Consider the following 7,566-nt stretch of genomic DNA (forward strand, 5'->3'; position numbering starts at 1 on the left):
CCAAACAAACTAGTACTTCGAAGACGTCGATAAAATAACTAAAGTGGTTTTGTTACAGAATTTAAAGCAAACCAAACATATATAAAAAGAAATTTGTTGATTTTCTAAGAGTTCTCTTCGAAGTGAATACCTTTGGTAATTATTACGATTCAAAATTTCGTCTCATTTGCAAAAAAAAAATATTCTATTTTTGTCTATGCCGCCATCTTTAAGAACTTTACGTTGGTTTTGTTGGACGAAAATCTGATGAAACATTTCATTTGAGATAAGAACATTTTTATGTTGCCATCATTTTATGTTGCCGAAAGACATTGTTTAAGATTACTTTGATGTAAAATGTAAAATGAATTGACGAAGTGTTATTTCTGTTTTTTGTAGTTTCCCTCAAAGAACTTGCTTTAATTTTATTTTTGTTGATGTGGATTGATGGCAAGAAGTTCAAAGCGACAATCTTGTAAGCTCGTTTGTGATTGGCTGACGATGTTGTTAATACTGCCTCATCCTGTTAAGAATTCATGTAACCTATCTGCGTAGGTTCCCTTGACTTTAACATTATTTCGGTTTCCTTATTTTGGTCTACTGTTATTGTCGAAAGGTGTACTTTCACTAATCTAAGTGTGTAAAATATTTATAGATATTACTCCATTTTTTAAAAGTACTGTCATGTATAAATCAGGTCGTATTGATCAAATATTATAATGAGATTATTTTCCTCTTGGTTATTTTACCTCCAATTTTAGAAGTACTAACACTTGCAAATCTTGAATTTTTCACATTGAAAACATTTCACTGTCATATGTTTTATTCCAAGTTTTACAAGTTTAACCACTTACAAAACAACTGTTATTCGGAAAAAACGTTAATAATAAAAACTGATCTTTTTCATTCTCTCAGTAACGATTTTCATTCTGTTTAAAGTTGATTTCGTTATAACTATCAATTTTTAAACCAATAACGATCTACCTCAGACAAAACTTTATAGAAAGTAGTTATCGCGAAGTTCTGATATCATTTTACACTAACTATATAAATCAGAGCTTAGTAAGGTGCATCTTCTGAATTAGTGAAGTCCTATACAACAAACTGACTAGAAGTTCTGATATCATGTTACACTAACTATGTAGATCAGAACCTAGTAAGGTGCATCTTCGGAACTAGTGAAGTCCGATACAACAAACTGACTAGAAGTTCTGATATCGTGTTACACTGACTATATAGAACAGAACTTAGTAAGGTGCATCTTCTGAACTAGTGAAGTCCGATACAACAAACTGACCAGAAGTTCTGATATCGTGTTACACTGACTATATAGAACAGAACTTAGTAAGGTGCATCTTCTGAACTAGTGAAGTCCTATACAACAAACTGACTAGAAGTTCTGATATCGTGTTACACTGACTATATAGAACAGAACTTAGTAAGGTGCATCTTCTGAACTAGTGAAGTCCTATACAACAAACTGACTAGAAGTACACAATGTTATAAAATGATGCATAAGAAAATAAAACCTATAATGATTATAATGCATCGAGTAGTCAAAATATTCAAAACATTGTGACTAATATTATTAATAAAACTAATTATAAAAATGGAATAGGTTATTGCTTATAACACACATAAAACGACCAGTCATAATTTCTTAGCGCCTCTTAGATCTGTATAAGTTTCCAACACACGGTAACTGAACGTGTTTATAAACGCTCATGTGTTAGCAACTAAACACACCAATCTACAAAAACTACCAAAACACACACACACACACACACTCAAAATCATAAAACGCCCTCTAACCACATAACTAAGAAGCATAGTACAGCTGGATTGTCTGGATTTAACACTATTATTCCCAGCCAGGTTCATACTATGCCCTGCAAATATTACATTCATTATATGCCAAATACGTTCGCCATATTGAGTTATAAATTGCTGTATTCGTAACCATCATATTTTGAGATGGAATTAACAAAAATACATGGTGAACAAAAATCTATGAAACCGAAATCAGGTTAAATTTATATCGTTCCTGAAAATTTCAATACATAAACCTAACTTTATATATTTTAAATCACAAAATGTCATACAAGTAAGTTCAGAATTCTATGATTGCTAAGATGAAGAATTTTCTAAAATGGAAAGGATTTATGATACGTACTTATGTATTAAACAGGTGTTCTAGCTATTGATGACCGTATTTCAGTAATATACAAAGTTAGGCGTTCTAGCTACTAATGACCGTATTTCAGTAATATACAAGAAAGTCATCAAACTTTCTTTTAGATTGGGGATATGTATTGTTAAGAAACATGACATCTGACAATTTAACAATTGAAGTCGGTACTTATTTCTCTAACACGAATAACATAGAGGCGTGGTTATATGGTTATAAAATATATAACAAAATCTCAATTCTCAAAATCTCAAGTAGTTATCATTATGTAGGCAATATCTATGGAATGCTGTTTAGAGATTGATATTGGACAAACCAACAACATCTTCTAGAGTTTTGGAAACCAAAAAAGTATTTATTATATTTATTTATTCAAAAATGGTTTGAATTATAGTTTAGGCTAGCTATGCAATACTTCGTCTGGTCATCTGCGTGCATTTCATTGTATATAGCGTTTATAAAGGACATAAATTTTATGCGGTTGAATAATTCAATCTCAAAACATAGATGTTGCCATCGCTTTTCTTCTGTTATGAATCATAAACAGTTAATATATGTAGTTTTTAATCAAACAGTAAGTTGGATCAGAGGTAAGTTTACGAGTTTACCAAGCTGGAAATCCTAGGTTCGACTCCTCAAGGAGAATATAGCGTAGATATTCTATCGTATAGTTTTGCGGTAAAACAAACTTACAAATAATATATCTACAATAGTGCATCATTAATTTAAGAAGAGCAAATCTGGACAGCCATTACATTGTATACGATTAAGCCGATTTATGTTTCGCTCCTGTTGCCTCAGGAATGTGTATGAGTACTAATAAATCGTGATTCACATATCTTTGGAATGAAATGAAGATATTAACTGTGAAGGACGAAGAACATGTTGTATAGCTGTAAAATTAGATGTTTGTTCCATGTGAGGATCTGAGATACTTTGTAGCATATTAATAAAAAGCTCGTCATCATTTGTATTTAGCACGAGAAACAAACATTAACATTCAACAATTGATAAATTGACAGAACTTACGACGAACTAATGCACATAGTTAGCGTCAACTCTTGACAAAATAACAGGCAGATAAGAACGAGTCATACAACACGAAATGTAAAACGTTTAAGCTTTAGTTGAATCTATAGATTAAGCTATTACGTCTGACAAAAGTGGACTAAGCCTACAACATTGGCATTATTAAATTACTATATTGATTCGTTAGCTAACTGTCCTTCCTCACAGAGATTCTAGCCATATAAATGTAGAAGCTCTCATTAAATATTCATGACAAAATGTACAAGGTGGAAGAAAGTTAGATAATTGACTAATATTTAGTTTTACAATGAAATAAATTTTCCTTTTGAAAGTGCTTGTATTTTTTTCTTTGTTGCTAATCGCAAAGCTACACAATGTGCCATCTATTTTCTGTCCATCGCAGGTATCGAAACCATATTTTAAACATATAATCCCTCAGAATTACCGCTGAGTCATTGTGGAGCTGGGGGCTTAGATCATGTGTGTTTCCACGTATTTGCATATTAATACAACGCTATCAAATAAATATAAAGACATTTTGAAACTTTCAGCAACCAGGAGGTATTTATGGTATAAATGAAAGACTTGTGGTTAAGAAACATACCACATGTTAATTTTCAACATATTGTAAGTTGCATCTCTGACACAACTCAAATTATTTGTGTTATTTTTCTAAGATTTGTTTGTAATCGAACACAAAGTACGCAATTTGCTCTATGCCCACAACGGTATCGAAACCCGGTTTTTAGTGTTATAAGCCTTCAGACTTACCGCTGAGCCACTGGACGTCGGGGTGGGGGTTAAGTGAAATATACACAAAGGGTCTTCGTTATTTGCACGTTTGGTATTTTGGTGTTTCTACATTGTCAACTTCTTACCGTTGGAGAGATGAAATAGACTATCATTAAACTCAAAGGACTTCAGTTTTTTACTCCGAGAAGGTCATTTTAGGTCGGCTGGATTGGACTTTCACAGTATACGTTTTTCTAAAGTAGTTTTTCAACCACTTTCTGTTGGCAGTTTGTAATGGAATTAGCAAAAAAAAAATATTTGAAGTTTTTCCGCATTAGACTGGTGCCTTATTAATCCAGCTGATGAGCTCCAGTAGTTTCCTGGGTGTTTGTGGTTTACCAATGGATAAAAATAATACGTAGAAGCCCTCGTTTCACCCGTAAAAGATAATCTACGAGCTACTTATTTTATAGATCATACGTCTTTATAAACTGATATCAATCTAAAGGTTTTGAAAATTACCGATTTACTTTTAAAACTCTTACTCAACGATGACGTCACTGCGCAGTCCTTTGTGAGGAGTGCAATAACTACGTGCACAGAAGCAGCCTGGTATATTTGTTCGGAGTTCAGCCCAAGCTGAGAGGCAGTAGGGTTATATCGCACGAGAGCGAGACTGGTTCTTAAATTAGAACAAGTCACAGACAAGAGAAGAGATTAGAAAGATGTGCTCACTATTTTGATGTGTCAGAGTTTTCAGAATTTGTTTTATACAGGTAAGAAATATATTAATTGTTGTAAAGAAAAGTTTGATTGACCTTCTGTTTCAAATACTTCAATAAATCACACACCTAATGTTTGCAACCTCTGACACTAGTTAGTAAAGTTTTAGTTAAGAATCATTCTTTATAGATACTAACAGCTTAACAGTATTTGTAAGAGTTTTGTTAATAACAAAAATAGTTTTATCTGGTCTACATATCATAGGAATGTTTTATGGCTCAATTTATGAATGTGAAGTTTTTGTGTACTAGAGTCTTAAATCTAGTTTAAAATACTTCCTAATCTCTGAATCTTAATGATCACCTGCTCAACTACTGTTAATTCACTTTGAACTTAGCCAGTTTGCGCTGAAAACAGTCACAAAGTATTCTTCCTTGACAGAGATATAGTTGTACATTTTTTTTAAAGTCAAGATCAGTTAAAGCTAGAACATTTCGTAATCAGTGATTCGGAATTAATAAAATTCGTAACTTTATCTATTTCTAAGCTTCACTTAATGTGTTATAACACGGAACGTTTCATTTATTATTATAGCACAGGAAAAATTAAAACTGTTGAAAATATCAAGATTTTAAGGAGCGTTTTAGAAAACATGCTGAGTTATGCGATAAAGTTAGGTTTTGAAATAAAGTAAAAGTATGGATAGCAGCATTAAGAAGTGGAGTTGAAATAAAAAAAGATCAAATACTGCTTAAATGAAGATAATAAAAGATGTGATTTATGTCAGGTTAACTTACAACCGATAAAACATTTTATAATAGACCGTAAAATGTGGAATAGGGCAACAATGTAAAAACGATGCTTGACAAAAAGATAGAGATTTTAGAATATTATATAAGGGACATATGACAACTTAGTTGTTTAAGATATTAATCTTACGGTGTTGAAAGCTAAAAATGGAAATAATTTAACCATTTTAAAATAAATATATAACTTAATTAATGAAATTAAACAAAAAGTAATAACAAGCCGTTATATTGTTAAAAAAATAATATTATTGTTAACATGTATTAAGAATTCACTCTTTTGATAATAATAATAATAATGAAATTGTAGGTATATATATATATATATATATATATATCATATTTTTAATACTTGTCCTTATGTAGTTTTGAAACTACAAAATAATGCTCCCCTCCTCAGTGACTCACTCGTAAGTTTGAGAGCTCACACCACTAAAAACCAGTTTCGATACTCGTGGTGTGCACAGCACCGATAAATCAACAAACAAACCAAAAATGTTAAAGTATTAGTTTTAAATGATCTCACTGAATATTTGTTGCCAAGGGATTTGGATAGGCTGTGTAAATAATTTTAATTCAACCAGCAGGTTCTAAAAAACACATTTATTATGAAGATAAAGTTATATGTATACATATATATATACATATATATCTTTAAATTTGTAATATTAAACAAAGAATCTCCTCGCTTCAAGTATTACACATAGTTTATCCTAAAACTTATCATTTTTAAATCGATTTTCAAAAATGAGTCGCCATCATAAAGAGTCAACTCTATTCCATATAAAGAATTATTGTAATAAAGCACTCTCAACCTGTTATGTTACACTTGATAACTAAAGCTTGGCCTTATAACATAACGGAAAAGAATGGGTAAAGTGAGGCTTTAGACATTAGTTCGAATTCTTTTACTGACAGCTATTCGTACTCTGGGTAAGGAAAAAAAAAAACTATCAGAGATTATACATCATTAGCTGGTATAATAACAAATATATGTAAAATTCATATGATAAACTTCCACATCGAGATTACCATCATTTTGAATACGTTTTCAATAAGTTCGTGTCATAACGAATTCAGCTTTTCAGTTTCTTTTATTCAAAGCTCAGTTCTAAAGGTCATTTCGCTTTCTCAAAATTGGTTTATATTTCTAGTGATTCTTTTTACGACAAATGATATATGTGTATGTTTTTAAGATTTCGCTATGTGTGTTATACATTTTTGATATGGCTGCTGCATTCCTACAACAGAAGAAAATCCATGAAAACACGAGAGTTTAATATACGTAAAAAAACTAAAAAAAACGTCTATAACTCATTCAGATTCTTTAGGACTCATAAGTAACTTTTAAGATATTTCGGGATTCCTATGAAAATTTTATTTTAAAAACGATATTTTTTGTGTTACTCGTAGTTGCTTGTGTCGAAATAAAATTGTTTAATATTTGGTTATATGGGTTAAAGTTGTTTCTTCTGTTTGTTTTTTGTTGTTGTTAAGGAAAAAGCTACACAATAGGCTACCTGTACAGTGCCCACCACGAATATCTAACCCCAGATTTTTAGTAGTGTGCCTAAGATTTACTGAGTCAGTGGGGGGCAACAGTTACAATAAATTTTGTGCTTAAACTAGAAATTATATTGTTTATATAGACAAAAATACTTACATAATCAACCTTTACGAGAATAAGCCAAAAGTTTTTAAAAAATATATTCTTTACCTCAATCACACCTGAGTTACCTTCCGTGGACGACTTAGCCTCCCTTGGTATGGGTAATATGCCATACAGGAAAGGACACCCCGAACTAATCCGAATACGTTTGCTAAGTTTGGTCCTGCTATCTCCAAAACTCTGGAAAAAGTTCGTGTTTAACCAAATAAACAAATTCACAAACTCATAACGTCAATTAATACAGGATTGTATCATTCTATAAAGACATTTACAAACTCACAACGTCAATTAATACAGGATTGTATCATTCTATAAAGACATTTACAAACTCACAACGTCAATTAATACAAGATTGTATCATTCTATAAAGAAATTCACAAACTCACAACGTCAATTAATACAAGATTGTATCATTCTATAAAGAAATTCACAAACTCACA

The 7,566-nt window shown here is 31.3% G+C and overlaps 1 protein-coding gene across 1 annotated transcript in view; it reads left to right on the top strand.

The window, feature by feature from the left end:
* The first annotated feature begins 4,646 nt into the window (after positions 1 to 4,646).
* The window catches only part of LOC106465763 (parathyroid hormone/parathyroid hormone-related peptide receptor-like), a 117,496-nt gene continuing 114,576 nt past the window's right edge, over positions 4,647 to 7,566 (top strand). Inside the window, exon 1 of the mRNA XM_022394202.1 lies at positions 4,647 to 4,704. The gene's annotated coding sequence lies outside the window, so the exon portion shown is untranslated. The remainder of the gene's footprint in view (positions 4,705 to 7,566) is intronic.

Source organism: Limulus polyphemus, unplaced genomic scaffold, assembly GCF_000517525.1.
Source record: "Limulus polyphemus unplaced genomic scaffold, Limulus_polyphemus-2.1.2 Scaffold70, whole genome shotgun sequence".
NCBI classification, from domain to species: Eukaryota; Metazoa; Arthropoda; class Merostomata; order Xiphosura; family Limulidae; genus Limulus; species Limulus polyphemus.